The sequence below is a fragment of the Struthio camelus genome, chromosome 10, assembly GCF_040807025.1.
Source record: "Struthio camelus isolate bStrCam1 chromosome 10, bStrCam1.hap1, whole genome shotgun sequence".
Taxonomy (NCBI): domain Eukaryota; kingdom Metazoa; phylum Chordata; class Aves; order Struthioniformes; family Struthionidae; genus Struthio; species Struthio camelus.
In genome coordinates this window covers 16913062-16935939 of record NC_090951.1, presented here as the reverse complement: position 1 = coordinate 16935939, position 22878 = coordinate 16913062, and the positions used below count along the sequence as shown (strand labels likewise).

Genomic DNA, 22878 nt, shown 5'->3' with positions numbered 1-22878 from the left:
AGTATTTCACAAGTTTGGATTAACTACAAAACAAAAAGAAAAAAGAATATGTTGTGCCGCATTTATTCAATAATACCCAGAATAAATCCAAACACATACTGAAAGATGAAGTAAAACTAAAGACATCTTTCACAATTTTTATGCATATATTTGTATACATAAAGAGTATTTTTTTTTGTCACAACAGAATTCCCTTCTACAGTTAACGGTACACCTAATATTTCACCTGTAATCACAGTAATTGTTATTACTGAGCTTTTCTTCAAAACAAAAAGGCCTCCCTCACTTCACCTGAAAATTGTCTTCTTTCACTGCTACTATCTGCATATGCATAATAAGTCTCCCGCAAAAGCGTGTGCAAGCATTTTCGAAACCATCCTGACACTCCAACAACAGGGGAAGCAGAGAAGTTAAAAAACAAACCATGCCGTAACTCGTTTTCCAAACCACACACCCAACTGCAGAATTACTCCCTTTGGGTGCACGTCCGCTTCTTCTTCAGAAAGATCTCCCACAGGGGGTGGGGGGGGGGGTGGGGGGAATATTTTAATCTGAACTAGCCTTTGAGCGAGTAACAAGGCCAGCCCGCGATGGGCAACGGGAAGGTTACAGCCGCAACGTCTTGCGGAGGAAGGCGGCTGGAGTGCCCACCAGCTCGCAGGGTGCCCGCACCTCGGGGGGAGGAACGCGCGGGCTGCTGCGAGCCCCGCACGTCGCACGCAACCGGCTCGCTGCCCCTGCTCTCTCCAGAAGCAGATATTCAGACCACAAACAAATGAGACGTTCTTCAGCATGCTTGCCAAAATGAGGTTCTCACGGGGTAGTTTCCATGATGACAGATACTTTGAGAGGCAAATTTCATTTTTCCAGTTTGCAGAACCATTTCCATTTTCTAAAAATAACTATTAATAGCTAACCAGTAATACATTCACCATTATGAGGAAAAAGTAATCCTGTCTTAAGCTACTTAACCTCAAAACACAAGAAAAATTACTTTACAGCTTTCTTCCTGCAATTTTATTCTGCTATATGTCAAGAAACAAACAATACCAAGGACAATCTCACTTCTACAAAACTAATGTGGCTTCGGTTCAGTTACCTAATATTCAAAAGGTGAAACAGATGTTAAATGTATCGGCTTTGAGCCATCTCTGAGTATTATTACAGAGTTTTACAGGGCACAACATCAGCAAGACGTGTCTCTTAAATGATTTAATCCGTTTTAATAAAATAGCGAGTGTGAGTTTACAGATGTTTATTCCTTCGCTGATCTTCATTGACACACATTACAAGTAATTATGAATGACTCCTGGGTCGCAGCTTTTGCTTAACGACATCTCTATTGGGTAAAGAAAGCCCAGGTCAGTAGATTCTTGTTAAACCAATAAAGTATAATACACTACACAAACACCACTTTCTTTGAGATGAATAATTCAGTTTTGAACCAGTTTCAATTTGCATCCTATGTCCCGCTGCCACTACCACCCTTTTTTGAAGAACTACACAGCAACTTGTAGTCTCTATGTACGTACAAGTTAAGATAAGTTTTAAACAGTAAATTACTTGCAACGCACCAGATAAGCTACTCGATAATCATGCTGTTATCATGTATTTGTTCAATCAACATGTTGTTACACGTGAGAAACTTTGTCATGACCCGTGAGTTATCTTTTTACAATCCAAAACAGGGGGGAAAAATAGTATAGGAATTGTATTCCAGCTCCAACACCACGACAAGCACTTAAACAGCCTCTATTTTTCAAATTTTCTTGCATTACTCGCATTCATTTTTTCCATTAACAGACTTACAAGTCAACCTTTCAAGAAACTTTAACAGACTTAGCTGAAAAGTTTCCATTTTTGTGTCCGTCCTCCCTTTCCAATATTCTTCCAACAGCCGCCTTAAAACGTGGAAGGCAGACTGACAGACACCAAGACATTTGGTCGCGCAGACGTCGTGACCCACTAGCACAATCATCCAGCGCAACCCCCTCCTGTTTAGGCGCGCACGGATCGCACAAGCACTTTCTTGCCACAGCATCACTTTTAGTTTCTTGGTCCTCGTCGCTCGGAGGTTTGGCGGTCCGACAGCAGGAGACGTGCTCCTTCGACACGGCGCCAGGTGACACAAGCCCAGCAGCACGCCCCGGTGCAGCAGCGGCCGCCACGCCACGCCACGCCACCAGCTTTCTCTGGTGCGGGACTGCGCCTGGGCTGCTGCCACAAAACCGCTGAGCTCTGATCAGGGTTTCCCCAAGAAAAAGCCTCATTTCTATAGGAGCCTCCACTGCATCCAGAAGAGTGAGAAAAGAAAAGGAATGATTTGTCAATAAGGTTGCTTTACTGTACAGAAGAAACAACGCCGAGAGCCTACAAGGACGTCTATCAAGCAAGCAAACAAACAACAAAAACAAAAGTTTTGTCAGGACTAGGTAAGCTCCGCAGCCAGCTGTGCACCAGTTTATTTGACTAAGTTTTTCACGTTAAGACATTTGCCCAATGAATATATAATAAAGAACACTGAACATGTGACAGGCATAAAAAGGACTGTCCCTAAAGGACAGTAAAGGCCTTTCAGAACATGAATGAAAATAGCTCTGTTTCAAGCCACCGGGAACAAGGCTGAGTTCAGGCATCAGCAACAGAAACTACCATGGGGAACTACCGGACAAACATGTCCAGCCAGCCTTCACTCACGCGCCAAAAATACATGTAACATTTCTAACTTCCACAAATCTGGATATTTCTGACTTCTCTAAGCCTTCCTTCCCATTAAATATGAATTGTCGAGCACCGCTAAGCTCCCAGGTCTCCTATTGAAAAGCCATAGGGTTTTGTTAAAAATAAATAAATAAATAAATAAAAAGTAAACATTTGATTGGGCTATTAGGCTCGGACTGAAGCTGTTTTGTTCTCCTGGACTAGGTAAAACTGTCCACAGTGCTTTGTGTCAATACACAACGTTTTCTTAAGAGTTGGCCTGGACTCAACAGTTGCAGAATAGACTCGACCGTACTACAGAGCCTACCGAGATCGAGTGTTTTGCAAAAACCTAACTGAAACATGATATCACAGGCTACACTAACAAGTCACGCTACAAAAGTCAGAGAAACCTCTTTCTTTTGCAGTTTACTCAAGATAAGCAAGTACAGAAAAAGCAAGTCCCTTTCCAGGGAAAACTGCTCTGGGAACTTGCATTGCACAGCCTACCTCCTTCTCCACGGCAAGGCAGACAGCTCCGGGCAGACGAGAAGCCAGTCAGCTGGAGGAGCGGCAACACAATTCACGTGTTCATGCTGCGAAGCAGCAAGGCCGTTCCTCGGTTTCTGCTCCAGCTGCATGATAAACAATATGCAATTGCATATTGCAGTATGCACTCATATTGCATCGCAGGTAGCTATCGCTTCTCATATAGCGAGTTACTAACAGAGCATATTTCTCCCATTTTCAAAAAAAAAAAAAAAAAGAAAGAAAGAAAGAAAAGAGAAAAGGATATTTTCTAAACCAAGCGATCGCTGCTTTCCAAGGTGCATCAGCACTGTATTTTCCATTTTAATAGCTCGCAACCATGCAACTAGTTTTCCTGGTACCTCAAATTTCATTCCCTGATCAGGTGAACACCTGTAAAAATAATGTTTGGGACATGGAGGTGATTTTTGCCTCCCAATGCTTTATTCAGCCCTACTTTGCGTATAAACCAGCACAGATGAAGCAAGTATTGAACAGCGAGTAAAAATCTGTTCATTAATTCTTCTATTAACTTGAAATGGAATTATGTTAAATGAATTTCATAAGCCACTTGAAGCTCTGTACCATTTTTCTAGCCCCAAACTCTTTCCCTCTCTCAAACAATACTAAACAGGTGAATGTGGCAAAGCTCCAAGCTTCGAGATGCCTCTCAAACTACATTGAGATTAAAAGTTTCCTCTTTCTGCAGAAAGGCCCTGCCGCCCCCAGCCCGTCCCACCTCAGCCCCTGCAGAATGGGGCGCCCCCTTCCCCACCCCACCTTAAAAAACAAACAAACAAACAAACAACAAAAAAAAAACCAAACAAACAAACACCAACCCAGTGCAGCCCAAGGGTGCTGGCCTGTGGGGACACTTCAGTGCCTCCTTCCTCAGCAAGTGTTTAAAAGGAATAATGCCACGGGAAAGGGGGGAGGAAGAACAGAGAGAATATTTAAAGCCTCGATGGAGCATGGTCCAATACTAACTTATCATCACAGGGACTTTTCTCTTGAACTGTGGCACCAAATAGCATTCTCCCCTCCCGACAATGCAAGGTGGAGCAACAGAAAGAATGATGGTCTATCTATGAGGAAAATCAGACCGATAATTAAAAAAAACAGCTCCTGGGACATGGCCCATCTTTATTTTCTGTATTTACAAAGCACAAACAATTCAGGTGCTAGCTCAGCCTGAAACTGCGGAGTGGATCGGGTAAACCACGCACCCTTTGCTCAGTCTGCCAGTCCTGCGAACGTGGCGGCACTCAGACCACCCGTAATCCCGGCTCTTCTCCCCTTCCCTTAGCTCCCGACTAACCTAATGCTTTCCGGAACGGGATGCGAGTATGCTGCTGCGGCTCTGTTCTTCCTAGTGAAACCACTGACCTATTCATGAATGCGTCCACCATAACCACCCGGGCAACCCCAAAAGTAAGTATTTTTCCAACTAGCAGCTTATTTGCCAAGCGCTTAGCTTTGCTCACCTAAAGCTGTCCGTTTGCTAAAAAGCAGTCTCAGCAATGAAATATTAAAACAAACCCAATAACAAAACCCAAGTAAAACAAGATATATTGCCTTATTCCTCTCAACAGCCACAGCACAAAAGCAAGCAGAACCAGTTTTTCCATCTTTTAAACACTACAGCAAAGAACAGGGTACAGTTTTGATTTCCATTCCTTCTTGTTTCACATAGAGGACAACAGTGCTTCTGAAATCACTTTAGCAATTTCCCCGACAAGACTTATTACTGACCATAATTATCCATTAGCAGGTATTAAGAGAATCGGCAATCTACAAACATCAAATAAAATAACTGAACAGGGAGTATTAGTACATGAATTATGAATCTCAGGCAAAAAATAATCTCCAGTCTAGTGGACTCCACAGCTAATTTAGTCTAGGAAATGAATGACAGCAATCCAAAATGTACTTCGTAGCAGTCACCACAGGAAATACCACTTGTGTTAAGGACAACACTTCTTCCTTTCAGAAGGAGTTTTAAATGCCAGTCTGCAGTTATCTGAGCTTTTTCTACTCATACAAAAATATTAAATGGAGAACAGATATGGTTTTAATGCCCTATCTGGTATCAGCAGTAAATGTTACTTGTGCAGATAAGTTTCTTCACAAAGCTAAAACTTCAAAAAGTAACAAAGTTTTTCATGTGACATTTCACCTTCCTTAATTACGCCTAACTTGTGAAGAGTGCCTTCTGGAATACAGAAAAATCTTACTTACATTTACGGGGGGGGGGGGGAAGGGAAGAGCGAGCAAACTCACTTCAACACATCAGCTCTCAAAACCACATTTATTTACAAAAGCCAAATCAATATAAAAATCTAATCTCTCATTTGAAAAACATTCAGGAGGCAAAAAAAAAAAAACATGCAGGAGGCAAAAAAATCAGAACAATCGTTATTAATGAAATAAGGCACAGGGTTAAATAAAACACAGCCTAGATTATGCACTTAAACGTTGTGAACCACAGCAGTGATGGTGCTAAATACTCTGCAAAGCAAGCACTCACACTTCAATTTTTCTATTCACAATATTTCAATAGATTGCTTCTTCTCATGACACTCGTTCCAAAGATCCTTTAAAAGAAGGATAATTCAAGTTGCGTAGCAGGTTATTTGAGAATAGCTTCTTCAGTCACTGGTAGCAATGGGAGATGTGAAAGGGAAGCTGCGGTTTCAGATGTGCCAGAGCCAGAAGACCAGCTGTGACCACAGCAAGCAGGTGGGCTTGCCTGCTCTGAGCCCTCTCCGGGGCCAGCCACACAGCCCTGGCACCCACTGGACTCTCTTCTGAGCCTACTAATTCATTAAAATAACAGTGAATTTTTTTGGTGGGTCACTTTCTGTGGGCGCAGCGGAGCGTGCCAGCTGATGGAGGTGTGGGATTAGCTCCAGAGCTGGCCCAACAGGCAGGCAGGACGTGTCCACTGCAAGTAGGAGAGCAGCAAGCTGTTAAATTGACTCATCACTTCTCATAGGTCCACAGCCTAAGAAAAACAGTATTATTAACATCACTTCTAGGGATGGGGGTTTTTTGTTTGTTTTAAATACCAGCATTATTAGGAGGATTAGCTCTGAGGATATAAATTAACCAGTCACGGTAAGAAACCTCTAGACTATTGAGCCAGGTGGGACACAGTCATCATTACAGAAATGGCTCAGCAAACTGAAGATTTGTATCTTAAGATCAGCTCATAAGCAAAGTTGGTGAAGGAGAAAGCAGAAGCCACACAACTGGACTGCTGCAGTTGAATTACACAGGAGAGTTTATCACGATCCTGAAGTAGTTTCTTGTGCAAACACTTCATAGTTCAACCAAGAAGTCTACTAAGCCTTATGATTAACTTTTGTTTCTATCTCAGCAGGAAAAAAAAAAAAAAAACTATCCTTTTATAATACTGATTTTCATAAGCAGCAAACTCCAGGGTGTAAAAAGACACATCACACCAGCAGGTAATTCAGCTGTGCTCTGTAACTTTCCAAGCCAAAAACGCGTGATTATTTCATGATTCCCAGACACCCTCTTACATCTTACAGATAGATTTTCTGACTTTAGCTAGTCTAAAATTGAACTTACCACTACACAAATCAATATCCCACTTATTCTCTTAGTTTTCAGTGACCTATTTAAAAATCACATCTCTAAACAGTGTCCTCAGAAGTCAGGATAGCTTTTCATTGTATAACTTCAGCTTAATTATATCAAAAACAGAACGCTTCTCAAGTTATTCCTAGTAATAACAAGAGTAATATTAAGCTATATATACTGGGAAAAAAAAGGAAAAACTGAAACACCATATATTTAACTCGAACAATATGGAGAAAAAAATACAGTGTTTCCCACTGAGATAGGAATAGGGGTGGAGAGAGGGAGGGAGAGAGGGAAAGCCTGAACAATTCCCATTAAAATACTCCTCTGATTTTTAGATGTAAACTTCCTGATATTTTCAGAAGATGGATTTATTGTAAGAAAATAATTATACTACCTAATATTAAGTCTACATTAGAACGAGTAATAAGAAAAAAAAATCACTTTAAGGGATAGTCAAACTCACAAAAGTTTTTTTTCCTATATCATCATCAGGATACAGAATTATAAACATCCGGCAAACAAAAAAGTGCTAAGGCTGACAACAACATATCAAGCACAATATAACCACCAAATTACATCTAGAATTAAATCTCTCTGCTCATCTGCATAGCAAACGCACCTCAACTTTTCTCTCTCATCACTGTAGCAATCAGGAAGCACAGTCTGCCGACGTGATGGAGTCAGAGTTCAAGGAAGTAACTTGACTCTCCCAACTACAACTAGATACGCCAAAAGCTGTTAGAAATTGCTATGAACAGGAGTCTCATGGGCATCACCCATTACTCTCTTTCCCCCCATTTCTCCTTAGTTATTTAGGGGGAGTGTTGCAGGTTCACATGGAAACGTTTCCCTCCTCCAGGGTAAACAGTGTGTTTGCACAGCACAGGTGCAATCATACTACGGCAAGGGAAAAGGGGCACACTATGGGCGGGAAGAAGATAAAACTTGTCCTGAGAGAGATTAGGAATCAATTGCTATTTAGGTTCAGTCCAACTCAAAACAACAAACAGATCTCAGGCTCAAAGGTAAAAACTTCTCTTCTGTCCACTTGCTTCAACAGTGGAGAAGTATTGTAGTAAGATGTCTGAACAGGTGAAACAACCAGTGCACTGACCCTGACAACAGCTTCGGCTTCTTAGGGCTTTTCAGTCTCTAATTTTCCAGATGAACCAACAACATAGACACGTACGCTGAAAATCCTTCATTGAATAATAGGCAACTGACCCGTACGGCTGCTCAAAGCATAAATCAGCACCATATCCCTGCCATTCTCTGATATCAACTGCTATTACAGAACCAACCATTTTTTAATGTTATCTTACCAAACATTATAACCAAAACGCAATGGTAAACTGCAATGCAAGAACAATGTTTCTTGTGTCTGCTGCCAAAGGCAAAAATTGTTCTTTCCATTTGAATTTCTGCATATTCAATAGTATCGTAACATCTGCATCGTTCTTTGGTTTAGTATTCCTCCTGAAGCAGTCAGACTCGCAGGCAATTTCATTTTGGAAGTACACCTCAGCCCAAGGCCGACAGATGGCCAATGGAAACATGACTGCGCATCAGCACCTGGAGCAATGGAAACTGGGGGTGCTAGGACAGTTCAAATAGCTCTGTGAAGGTATAAAATGCCCTCTAAGTTTTAGAAAGCAAAGCCTTCTTACCGTCTATGAAATAAGCAGGAAGGAGACAGATCAAATCCACCATCCAAACTTTACCCTTGAAGCACTAGTCATCCTATCAAGTACCTGTTTTTAAAATCTTATTATTTCTACATACTACTTATTAAAGGAGAATTTTAGTGTTCCCCAATCTTCAAAATGACAACCATGCAGTATTTGTTACAACACAACATCCGCACTTCACAGCCAAAAACAAAACTAAAACTACAAACTCTAAGAAGGAAGTTCCCCTCCCTTGGAGGTTAAGCATTAAAACACCACTAAAGAGACATACCTACACTTTTAATGTGAAGCACTGTTTCTGCAGTTGGATCCTATTTCAGGACACCACCACAGTGAAATGAGCACATTCTTTTTTAAAAAAAAAAAAAAAGAAAACTGAAATCTAACACTGGGTTTAGGAAAGAACCCATACACACTCACTCAAAAATAAAACTCAGTGGCAATGGCATACAAACCTCTAATTTTGTATTTTCAGTCATATTTAATAGTAACTTACACTTCAAAATTGTTGGGAGTTGTATACATGCTTTTTCACGGATCTAGACCACCTGCAACATGAACAAGTATTTACACATGCCTGGGTATGCTGTCTTGGATCACTGGAAGAACAGAGCTGGACAGAAGCACAGCAGACTGCTACACGGACAACCTACGTATTGCATGGGAATTTCTTCCACTATAAATTTCAGTTACCTACCAAGATAATGGAAATGCTGAACACAAATCCATAATCACTATCATTTTCTCATTTCAGCTTGTGTTCCATCTTACTAATACCATTGTCGACAATTTGGTTGGCAGAAAACCCTACTGCTCTCAACACTAACAGGGAACGGGGCTACTGGGAACCTATAATTGTGTAAAGCTCCGACTCATCATGGGAAACACGGGTGTCTCAGGTGGCTACAGCTGAAATGAAGCAGATCCTTTCAAATTAAGTTCTTCTTGAGCAGCTTTTGTCTTTGGATTTGCTGATACTAAGTTCTGTGTGATAATGCTAGTTAGCTGAAGTAGTTAATACTGAAAATCTGAAATAACTTGGCAGTAACAACAAAACTTCAGGATACAGCAAAAGTTACTTTTCTAGAAAACTATGCAGTTACTGCCTTGGAGCATCATAACATCCATAGAAGCACTTTCCAAAATAGCAAAGCGTTCAGCCACTGACACACAGAAGGTTATCACGCTGATCAGGACTGAACCAACCCCGGAGCTGCATGCAGCTATCAAGAAAAAACTTTTAACCTAGATTATAAGGCAGAGCTGTGCAGAATGGATTACTCTGGAGTTTTATGATCCTATGTTTTATTGAGACTACTGATAAAAACAAAGAAACAAAAACAAAAAACCCCACACATGCTTGATGTTTGCTTACCGTCACCGGCTACAGAATTCATCAGCAAAAGTAGTATTTCTCCAATGTGGTCTGTTTGATCATTTTGAAATTTACGCAGCAGAGAGAGCGCAGCCCAGTCAGGAACAATCCTCGACGATGCCAAATCTTTGAGATACCATGCACGCTGACCTGCAACAAGACAGGGCATCCTTACTCTGAGGACCACCGTAGGCATTAATGATGCTTCTATTTCTCCCCCGGTAGTTCAAGAAAAGCCTTCTTACTAACTGTCTTCTTATATTATGAACCTTTTACCCAGACGATCAAACTACGTAACTATACTATGGCAAACTGAAGAATGAACGCAGCTTGATTGAAAGACTGAAAGATAGATGGAAACGTCTGAGATGAAGGCTGAAACTTGATGAGAGGCATCCTCTTTGTCTGCTAACTGATCTTTTCTGGGCCTGTGTGACAGCAAATAATCTTGCTAAAAAGGGGAGACAAATATTTTTATTAACTTTCACAGTAATCTTGATAATGAAAGCCATAAGTTCTTCAATAGATTTTATTAGACACCAGATCAAATATCAGCAATGTTTTAAAAAAGAAAAGAAAGAAAAGCTTGCATAAACAATGAATGATTCAAAACCGTGTAAAATTAAAAGAACAATTTGGGATTTCAGGACACAGATCAGCAAACGTGGCAGTAAAACCAGTTAAAACTAAGTGTTTCCTGCACCTTGCAGCTTTGGGTAAAGGCCTGTCTACCACAGGTGTGGGAATGAACAGGAGCTACCAGTGCCCACTATGTTTTCTTGGTGTCTCGGGGCACGAGAAGGGCAGAGAGGCACATTCCCAGGAGGTGGTGAAGGGAAAACTGCATCTCCTGTTGGTAAGTGATCAGGAGACACGGTCAGGCTGTCGTCACTGAACACAGCGTACGAGCTCTCTAGTAGAAGAATCCCTATGGTACACAACAGCTCTTGGCTTTAGGCTTCCTCCCTCCCTGCTTCACCATGTTCACACGCGTTACAGAGACTACTGTTTAGAGGTGACAGGATGCCAAAGTTGTTCAAAACTTCAGCAAAGTAGGAGTCACCAGCAGGAGGCATGATAGCCCACTACTCGTTGAGGGGATCTAGTACAGGCTCAGCACAGAAAGGAACCAAGGAGGGGAGTAAATGGTCATAGAGCAGTGTTGAAACACTGACCATGGGCAGGAGAGGCCCAGAGCAGGAAACCAGAAGAAAGATGCATGTAGGAAGCATATCACAAGTTAAATAGCTATGCTGTATGGAGACGAGAACGTATCAACATCATCTTCGCTGTTCACCTCAAAAACTCACTAAACAGATACCCGCTTTGGAAGCTGAAAGGTAAATGAAACTGCCAAAATAATTTGGCAGAGTGGAATTTTATTGCAAAAGAGTTCATATAAGTCTACTGTGATTTTCTGGTAAACTTTTGCTAGGATAAACAAAATGCTTTAATCATCACTCATAAAATAGGCCTCCCTTTTCTCCAATCATCTGACTAATTTCTTCTAAACGTTTCTTGAAAATGGCCCCTGGAACTGTACACAGTATTGCAGAGCCTGTAGACTAACAGTGATGCTTCCTATTTCTGCTTCCTATATATAAGGTTCCACATTTCCCTTCTTCATGGGTATATCCCTTCACCACAATCTGATGTATAACTTAAATTTTTTTCCCTTCCCCTACAGTTTTCCATCTCATGAGCCCTTCCACCATGGAAGACATGAACAGTCAAAAAACTGCAAAACCTTTCATTTGATATGTTATTCAATGTTATTCCATTTCAACTACTCCATCCCTGCAAGTCACTCAACTCTTCCTGTGTAATACTTCAGTTCTTCTATAGATCAACAACTTGCACATTAGGCATGAGAACCCAGAGACTAAAATGGTAACTTCTGTGGCAGCAATGTAGCTACAGGAAATTTGAACATTTTGTTTAAGAGACTTCTCAAAATTAGGTTATATAGCACCAGTCTTCTCCTTGGCAGAAAAGGACTGAATCTCTGAACTCTAAAAACGTTTTTTTAGTTAACAGCATTTTGCCATTGTATCTCAAAGCCTTGGTTGGGGGGGGGGGGGGGGGACGACACTCCCCCAGTAACTGTTATCAAAAAGCACACACATTTATCTTCCTTACTAGTCTCCATAAAGAGACAATAATGAAGTGCATGTGTTACTGTATTTATATGCTTATATAAAATATCTTTGTCAGGAAAACATGTACACACACAAGTATACACTCTACACACAGATCCAATCCCACTCAGCATCAAGCCCATGGAGGCACTTCTGTTGCAACAGGTTAAATGCCCAGTTCATACTTGAGCACTGGGACAGCTGTGATCAAATTCTACTACTTTTTGGACAGTACTTAATGCCACTTGGGCAAGTCCAGTGGGCATCAGTACTTACAAAAGTTAGGTGGAAACTGGGCACGATTCTTAAGGAAAAAGGTCAAGATCCTGACAAAGCCTTATGGCAGCTTGAGAGAGGTGAGAGATGGGGAGGAAAAAAACCCACACCTCACAGAGGGTGGATCTGAACACACACACATATATATAAACAGACATACATAGTACTCGTATCACTTTTTTTCCCCCCCTGTATGCCTTATTTCAGGGGCACGTTCAATCCAGAATACCTAAATAAATTCTCTCTCTAGTTTTATCTTATTATTTATCCAGTATTTAGGATGACTCCCTGGTAACTGGCAAAGAGATGCCTCCTGCTCCTTTGAAATGGGTTAGTGCTGTCCAGAGACCAATACTGGGCAGCTGCTTCCTGGTATTCAGGTGGGAAAGCGAGACTATCTAAACATTTAGGGTGTCCCAGAAAATTCATAATGCATTGTAGAAAAATATACTACGAACACTTCTTAAATCATATCAGAAACAACGCTCCACAGAGATTTTACAGAGGATCTACAGGACCTCGGGTTGCTGTTTTCAAAGTTTCTGAAGGGGCTTAATTGTGGTAATTCATACTGGTAACACAACAAGCTAGCTTTAGGAGAATTACATTGGAGACTATGGCAAATTTCCAAAATTTCACTTTATTTCACTATTTTAATTTAATTTTTAAGATATACTTGAAAATATAATTTTTACCAGGGTCTCTTACAAATATTTATATGCAAGATTAACTTTAATGGCAGGAGGATCAAGCTGCTCACCCGAAAGTGTTTACAGGATCAGGTGCTAAGGACAGTATATTTTCTAGCATACACACATTAAAAAAAATCAAGATAGCAAGTACTTCACATAATCAAAATATAAAGAGAAAAAATAAAATAAGATTCCCTATATATGTGTATCTAAAGTTGTTAAAAGAAACTGAGATCAGCCTCTTGTATCTCCTGATAAGTCGCAAGTTTCAGGAAGTAAAGTGATAGCAGACTAAGTACTTGAAGCCAATTTTTGATCTGCAAGACAGACAAACCTCTCTGCATTCAACACTAACCACAGGCGCCTATTTGCCTAGCAACAGTTTTGCAGGCCATTTTCATTTTGACTGAAGAACGTTTAACCAGTTACATTATGAGCACTGCACCTTGCTGCTGTAACAGCAGTTGCTTTTCACACTTACCAAGTCGTATTCATGTAATATTGAGCTAGTGGATCAATGCTGTACTGATCTATTTTATTTTTTGCTTTTTTTTTTTTTTTTAAGTATCCAATCTTTATCAAGCTAAAATACATATATAAAAAAATTGGAGCGGGGAGAACAATGGCCAAGCTGCAATATAAAAACTGGTCATTGGTCTTCTCTTTGCTCTTTAGTAACACCTTAGTCTATTACTTTATTTTTCACCAAGACTTTCCTTTGCTTTAGGCTTGGAGGGAAAGGAAAAAAAAAAAAAAAAGAGACAAGATAGAATAGCTTAGTTAATTTTATGGATACTTCCTTAGCTTCAAAAATAATAAGTTGGATCTAAAAGGGAAACTCCACTGAAGGATAGATTACTTTTGCTATGAAATTCCAAATCTATCATATTTTACCTGTAATACTTGTTTAAGGCAAAACAGACTTCGAAAAGCATTTGCTTTTTTCCAGTTTTAATCCAGACATCTGGTTACTGCTCATTTACTAGCATATTAACTAAACTGGAAATTCAGATTTCACTACGTTTATGGAAATTACACAGAAGCTAACAATACATCGGGTTTCATCCGACTTATTTCTCTCTTTCAAAAAAGAGCTCCCTTCTCTTTTTTCTTTTCATCCATTTACAAGATATACTTTGTATTCCGATGAACAGTTTAATTTTTTTAAATATTAGCAGAATTCATTAACGACAACAGTTATCATTTTTTTAAAGCGTCTACAAACATAAGGCATTCTGACTAGCTCAGCGCATGCCTCCACAAACTTGTATGAAGAAATATTTCAGCGTGCCACGGGTTTCTAGTTATCTACTTAGTTTATTTATTAACTTGAAAGTACAAAGTTGCCACGAGTCTCAGGAGTTTGCTGTTAGGATGCCTACTACCAGAGCAACACCAGTACTGCTGAAGCCCTAATTTGAATGCTCATCCTGTATCTATGCAATTGTAGACATATCTTAGTTTAGTTCAAATTAGTCACATTTACACTGAAAAGGAGAAAATGTTAAAGCAAATCTCTTGTATCATTTTTGAACTATTTCACTAAGAAACACTCTGAACTGAACATTCATTTAATGACTTTTGGGGCAAAACTGTGGCATAACGTTTATCAAGAACAGGTCTGGAAGTATTTTTATTGCAACTGCAAAGAAATGCATCTCATCACATGATATTATAATAATCCAAAATATTTAATTAAAGTATTTTTAGTCAGTTAAAATTATTGTAATGTTTCAACTATATCTTAAAAAGCAGGTCTTCAGACACCATTTTATAACACTGAAAGTTATTTTTCCCCATCAAAGTACATATAGCCCCTATTCAGGGACTCTCAATATTTTCCAGATATGCTTAAAATATATTTATTATCAATTTCTTCAATAAGCAATCATTCATAAACTCAAACTAAACTATTACAAGCACAAGATGCTTCTTTCTACATTATTGCCTGGCCAACGTAAATTTACAAATCCCCCAAGAAATCACTTCCATGTTATCCTTGATGATAATATGAAAAAACATAAACTGAAGTGGTGCTTAGCTTAAAGGTTATTTTACTCAGAAATGCCTAAGACAGTTTCTTGGAGAAACAATATAAATGCTCAGGAAAACTTCCTCTCCCATTCCATCTTCAAAACTACATTGAAAATCACAGGAGTCAAAAGTCTATCTAAAGTTCTCCCACAAAAGGGATTTTAAAATCCCTGAACTACAGCATGAAGGAGCAACCTGACAACCTGACTGTACTTACTCAACTCATTGAGAAGCCTTCAATTCCTCCCTTTACTTTACTTTATCTTCTGCTGCATTTTCATTCCTTGAGCTACCAGTGTCTATTTATAAAGTCACATGACACAAAATCCTGCTCTATACACACCTTGAAAATTGGACTTTTAAACAAAGATGGATTTCTGGTCTCTCAGGAGTAATATTTAATTAATCTACTTCCTTAACATAGGAAGTTTAAAATAAAACCACACACACCCAGAGTCAATCTCCAAAGCACTGCTAAGCAGCTCTCCAGGATTTTCTTGTGCTCACAGGTTTAAGTTTATGTAGCCCTGCTGGAATGGTTTTAAGTTTCAGTGGGTAGTATTTTTCTGTCTGATACAAGACTTTAATTAAAAAATTAGCAAACAGTTTATATTTGAACTATTTCCCACCTAATATTGGATACTTTTTTAAATAAGTAAATGCAACAACAGGAACATCCTCACTACAGACTGTTTCAAGGAATACAAGTCTTTCCCCCTTGCAGCTGCCCCTCTCCAAATTGAACAGAAACTACTTGCCTAAACTCAGCCTGGGTTTGACTAAAGCTCTTCTCTCTACATATTCATACTAGCGTTTGTTTTACTGTTGCATCTTGATGGGGCTGGTAGCGACAGTGGCTCACTGGGCTAGATACTATACAGACGTACACCAAAAATAGCCTGAATAAAAAGCACCGTACAGTTGAAAGCAGACAGGATCAAGCAAAGGAAGTAGAAAATACACCAAAATGATGCAACAGTGGACTGGAACTATTCACTTATAAACAGATCAAATGGCATAATGAGATTAAAAAAAAAAAGTGACAAAAATTCAGAAACAACGAGCTAGGAAATAGTCAATTCGAGACTGAAAAAGGCCATACCTTTGCAATGAAAAGGTAATTAAGCAATACAACTATTTTCCATAAAACCCATCTTTTTATTTTGGGGGTGCAGGGAATAACAAGTTTTTATGAACACTCTACATTAACAAAATTCTGACTGATAACAGAGATAAACAGTAGCCCTAAGGTCTGACCAACTAGTAGTCTCCTAAAAGATTGAATCATGATTCAAAGACTTCATATTCTAAGCAGATCACACAAAGAGAAAACAGTTATTTATAGGAAAAGTGCTCTGTCAGACAGTCCCAGACCCCTCAGGAGCCGGTCTGGGACAGCACAAGGCTTTGTGGCCTGCTGGTCAAGTCCCGCCTGGCAGGTCAGAGAGTTCCTGCAGACCCGTAAGCCACCTCCTTAGCCAGTGTCACAGGTATTTCCCTGCTCCTCAAAACTCTCAATCCTTTCAGTTTTCACTGAGGCTGCTCAGTAAAGTTTAAGAGCAGGCCTGAAATCCAAATATTGCCAAAAGCCCAAGACAATTTTAACAACCACATCCTGTGGTTAAAGCATAATAAATTCCAGAGGTATTTCTCCCCCGTACTCCTGTCTTTCCAATCTGTGCATATACCAGCTCTCAAAAGCTTGCGAAGCTCTTAGCTTACATATGAAAAGAAAGATCACTGTGGCTAAAGCAAAGAAATCAGAATTTGTTTTCTGACTTTTGGCTCTCCCACAGATTTCCTGGTTGGCTTTCAGTGTGTGGTATCCCTTTTTCTCTCTCAAAGGAACTGAACTAATACCATCATCCACCCACAAACAGCGCTAACAAAATAACTATTCTCTAGGCGTTTTCAGAAACACAGAAGTCCAAAGGCATCGCTATTACACACAAATCATTTTGGACTATAACAACACAATACAGCAAACAACGCTGTTGACACTTAGATTTTTTGTTGGACTTTGATCCCTAATACTTCTAGAAATTGAAATAATCCCTGGAGGAGAATGCCTGTTCAGCCATGGCAGGAAACACAATGCCAGGCTTTCCATATCAAATAATGCTTAAATTATTGTATCAGATTATGTTCAAAATTAAACAAGCAATTCAACAAAATGCATGTTACAGACAGAGAATGTCAGTCATTCACCTCCTACTGATAGGTTGCAAAAACCCATGGTGGCTGCAAAAAGAATATAGAGAATCAATGCTGTAAATTCAGTTACAGGAGAGAGGAGAAAAAAGAAAAAAAAACTTTCCTTTAGGTTTCTGACATTTTGAAAAATAAAGCTTGCATTTTCAGTAGCAAATAAAATCAGTATATCTTAACAATTAATACATGGCAAGACAGAGCAGTAGATGAAATCATGAAGTTCCTTTTTTCATTTTGTAAAATGACCACTACTTTAGGCACGCTCCAAGCTGACACCTGAACCATTATCATTACTTCCTCACTTCTAAAATGCAACTTGCTGCTCAAGCAAATGAATCCTAGTGTAATGGGAAAATGACCTACTAGTGAAATGAGAGGTATCGCCACTTGGGATGTATTTAAATATAAATGTCTATTATGGCAAATGCATGCTTGTTCATGTATCAAAAGAAAAGAAAACTGCAGTTTAAATTAGCTTAGTGAACAGAGAGGAAGTCTGTGCTGCTCGTTTTAACGACTGCACCCACAGGCCTCAGCTGCAGTTCTGCAACAGGGGGCTGCTCCGGCAACAGCTGTTCAGAGAGTTTCTTTCTCCTCTCCCCCCTCTCACTCCCCGCCTCTGTTCCTCTCTTGTCACCGAGCTGCACCGTCCGTCTGTATGTGTCTGCTTCTAAGCCCACGCCAAGCCAAATCAGTTTAAAAATAGCCTCTCTGTTTCTCGGGTTTTGATTCTTTCTTCCTAAGGCAGACCCGGGTTCAGTGATCTCGTTTGCAGCGCAGCCAGCGCCAGCGGCCCCGCGGAGGCAGGAGCCGGCCGGAGGGATGCCCACGCTGCAGCCCTCGGCGCAGGGAGCCCCCACGGGTGCCCCGAGGCCGGAGGCAGCTCCCAAAGGTGCCTCGCACCAGCCAGCGGCAGCGAGGAGCAACTGCTGAAGGGCAGCGGGGGAGGGAAAAAAGCCTCAATACATCGTCTTTGCTAGGCAAGTAGTCAGGACAGTCTGCAATTCTCTATTTTAACATCTGACAGAAGTCTTTAACAGTTGAGTTATACCCGGTCCATAACCTCAGGGAAACGTTCAAAAATTTAAAAAGCAGCGACCGATAAATACATGCAAGAAGGGAAGGCTCACCCCAGCCAGACGGCTTACCCCACCTCCATGGATAACTGGAACTGTGAATAAGGAGGTCCAAGATGCTTTCCCAGACAAGGAAGGAGAATCATAATTGCATCATTTGTCCAGATCAGCAGTGTCAATGATTTTGGCAGGAGCTCCCTTCCCCTGAGTCAGTACCGAGCCAATCGATGCCCTGCCCTGCTCCCCGAGGCTCCGGGCTATTAGAAGTGATGACTTTCACACAGATTGTGCAGCAAGATCCAAGCTGACTTACGCTTATTAAAAAAAGAACCGCTATTTTATTTTTCAGAAAGAGCAAGACCATATTGCTACTACTTTGGACAAATTCCAGAAGCCAAATTACTGTTAATGTCCAGAACACTTTCCACTTCTGTCTAGGGGCCTCCAAGATGAGTAAATAAAGCCTCATATACTCCTTCTGCTATCAACATTTTATAAAAAGAAAACAAAGCAGAAAAATCCCGACTTGCTAGTCTCACTACAGACACTATTCACCTTTTTCAACTGCCAGGTTGAAGCTTCCACCACTAAATCACACTTCCTCAAGTTTCCTGCCTAAAAAAATAGTAACTTTATGTGGAGGAAAAAAAAATAAAAATAAAATTCTTTATTTCCAACTTAAAACTGTTGCATGGCAAGATGTATGCCAAAAGCATCTTTATTCAAGTGCAGGTAAAGACAGGGAATGGGAGTTGCTTTTTTAATTGAAGAAATTTCAAGACAAAGGAACCATTTAAAAGGTACAGCTCACGCTTTCAGTCAAAATGGAGTTTTGCATACACACAGACTGAAAAAATAGCAACCACTTTGCCACCCATAGGAAGTTTAGAGCACACATTTTACATACCGTATACACCTCCTCTATGCAAATCTCAAATCCAAATATTTTTGCATTTGATTTCCAATCTAGGACATACAAGTTCTCAATGAGGATAAAAACCCAAAACATCCACAAACATTTATTACACTTCTAAAGTAACACACTCTTCAAACGTTTTCAAATCCAAAAGCAGCTTTTACACTACGAACTTCCCTCAAACACTTCCGTCAGTTTTAAATCAAGTCATTTACCTATCTTCAACAAAACATCATTATAAAACACAGTGTTACCCGAAACAAGAAACAGTGTCTTAAAGGCAAAAATTTAATCAAATGAAGCAGGAACTACTGAACACAATGTGACACAAGACATGACAAATCTTGTATTCATGCGTGCATCACTGAGTCAGCCCGCTTCACCCAGGAACTAGCAGCCAGTGGTTCTGGGGAAGAACAAGCGCAAACCATGTGCAACCCCTCAGTGACCTCAACCACGCACAGAACAGGCACCTCTGCATTTTCAGCTTCTCTAGCTATTACACACAGACATAAAAATGCTGTAACATTTATTTAAACCGTAAGACACTGGTTTGCTCCCAGACTTTTACTATTTTGTCACCATCTGAAGCCTATGCATAGAGACAATACAAGAAGTCAGAAACGAGGAAGGGAAAGAACAAAATGTAAATGAAAGTGTCTGGTACGTATTTTTGTTAAAATTCTAATTAACTCCTTAAAATAACTCCTTAAAGTAGTTACCATTCAATAATACATGTACTGAGACACACAAATATACACTTGACTGTGCCAATAATTTCATCGCTGTCTCTCTGTTAGGTATTCATATACCTAAAGCATAGTCAAGCACAAGAAATAGATGCTAAAAGTTGAAACTAAATGTAAGCAAACTGAAAACAAATTTCAAAACACTGTAGTTGCTCTACAGTGGTTTTTGCAGAAAAACACAACAGCATCAACATGCTCAGCAACAAGCATAGAAAATGGCTGTCTTTCACCCAAAATTGTCAGCTTTAGATGGAGATTTTAAAAAAACCAACCAAATGAAAAAAAAAATTGCAAAACAAACCATCTAGTATCAATAACAGATACTAAGCATGAATTAATTCAAGTTTTTATTTTTAGGCAACAGTTAGGGACATTGAACATATAAACTGACATTCATCGAACTCTCCACCCAAAATGCTGATTTATGAAATCCTGAATTCTTAGATAGGATGACGCACAATAGAAGTAAAAAAGTAAAAGCAAAGCTGCAACCAACCACCCCAAGTACGAAAAAGATTTTACATGTACTGGGATACATGTAAATACTGGGAATACTGGATACCTGTACGATCACAGTTGAAAATAAATCTTTACTCTGAACATGAAGCAAGGATTTAAGTGACCCAGAATAAATATTGAAGTTTACAGATATAATATTTACTGTAGCACACAAAATAACTAATGTGACAATTCTTTTAAATGTTGTTTGCTTACAAATTTCCCCAGAAGTTTCCTGTCTTGGCTGAGCTGAAGCCTGGAAGTACTAGCACAAAAATAATACGTGAACAAATCTGATGTTTAAATACAAAGTAATACATAAAAGGTGATATTAACTGACAGCAAAATGCTTCATGAATTATAAGTACCGCTACATGTACCTGTAACTCTAATCTTTCTTCCTGCAATTCATACAGTAAAGGCAGATTGCGGCATCCGGGCGGAGCCCTGTTGACTCCAGGAGGACTCTGCTCCAGGCAACATCCCGCACACAACCAGACCAGAGGTCTGACCCTCCCACCGCACGCACAAGGATCGACACTTTGCTCCACGTCCTTCTACAATCAGCTAAATGACTTTCCCAGTTTGCCCTTCTTTTTATGATTCTACCGAAGCTAGCAGCAGGAGGTCAGTCTAAGGAATGGGGAAGATCCAGTGAGTGACGCACCCAGGCACGCAGATTGCATGGTAAATCCAGGTCAATAAACCCCAAATAGGAAAGGTATCGTCTCATTCTGGGCAGAAGTCACACACACACACACACACGAGCCAGAAAGCTCATCAATCAAAATGCATGTTTGTTTCAGCACTACCGCTCTTCGAAGGCCTTATAACTCGTTCCTGTTCAGAAATCAGACACTTGCACAAACAAGTTTTACCACAAGCTACACTGAAGTACCAAAACAGAAGAACAGCATCAATTCAAAAACATGTGCACATTACAGAAGCAGAGCACAATCTTAGCCACAATCGTCATAAATCTTCACTTCTTCATAATCTTCATTTAATGCACATGAAATCTCAAATGTGTATTTTATTATAGGGAAATATATGTAAAAACATAAAGCAGAGACCCAAGAAAAGGGCTTAAAAGTTTGCTGAGTAGTCTGTTAACACTGGAAAGAAGTTGTAAAAATAATTTAGTCTCGCTAACAGTTAGTGTTGCGTCAGAATTTTTATGATAGCTGACATTTTTTTGTAAGACCTTAAATCACAAAACTGTGTTTAATCAAAGCTTTCAGCACTTGACTGGAGAAAAGCTCAACCAGGGCCAAACACAGCCCAAAATTCAAATCAAAGGTGAGTCTTACCTATGATTGGCAACATTGTAAGGAGGGTATCATCCCCTGCTTCCATGCAAGGACAGAGAAATATCCCAAGCAACTTGGAATTACATAAAATTACATTTGGGCATCAATCTGTCAGCAAGGTGTTATCTCAAATCAAAAGCCATACAGCACACTATGTACATTCTACAAAAGGCCTGTCCAAGTTATCCAGATTTTAAAGCTTCTTTTTTTTTTTTTTTTTTGGGGGGGGGGGGGGGAAGGAAACTGCATAGTTGCATGAATAAACTATTGGTAGATAGACTAAAAGATGATGACTAATAGCATGTACATTCTCCCATAGTAACTGTCAACGTACAAACTCATACCACCGTGTAAATCGAAGTAGAACAAACGATCTCACGTTCACGGCACGTAGAATAACACCACACACACACACCTCACTAAGGCACTACGGCTTGTTCCATGGCAACTTCTTTGCCTAGTCATCACCTAAGGTGAGAATGTAGATATTCACCCAATCACTGTCCAAAAAATACCACCACCATAATTATCTATAGTTGGTCTACTGCTCTATGAAGGCAAGCTTAGGGTTAGAAGATACCTGCGCAGTGTGACCACACACACTTCTGGAGCAGGAGAGAAAACAGTGATATAACACAGCTCCGCTCTGCAACCACATAAATTCTTTGGAATTACTTAGGGAATCTACGTACATATTCTAAATTTCAGCTGGACATTATAAACTCACTTGATACTTAACGTGTGTTGTTTGAAACCCCTACTAGGGCGGGAAAGGACTAACTGCCTTGTAGTGCACTGCAGGAGGAGTGGTGTTCAGCTTCCACTGCTGAATGAGACATCGCCATAGACCACCCCCAATCACAGGGGCTGTTCCCGAACAGAACAGGTGGTTACCGCCTGCATAAAACCAGTTTTTCAAGTCTGAACTCAAATTGTGCAGTAACCATGCAACAGACCACCCAAGGGTTTGTGACGAACCAGAGGGTCACAGGGCAGAAGGAGAGGGAATTGTAAAAGAACCAAAGTCTGCCTGGATCCTTCTCACGGACGTGAGCAAAAAGCAGCCTGCGCTTAAGGC

General features: G+C 40.1%; 1 protein-coding gene across 9 annotated transcripts in view; it reads right to left on the bottom strand.

The window, feature by feature from the left end:
• The window catches only part of ADCY7 (adenylate cyclase 7), a 70931-nt gene that overhangs the window by 38107 nt on the left and 9946 nt on the right, over window positions 1–22878 (bottom strand). For 5 of the 9 annotated variants that reach the window (XM_068956030.1, XM_068956036.1, XM_068956038.1 and 2 more), the window contains one exon: window positions 9901–10050. The exons of 3 other annotated variants lie outside the window; for them this stretch is intronic. The gene's annotated coding sequence lies outside the window, so the exon portion shown is untranslated. Of the gene's footprint in view, window positions 1–8504; window positions 8652–9900; window positions 10051–22878 lie in introns of those variants that run through there. One more of the 9 variants, XM_068956035.1, reaches the window with a different exon arrangement.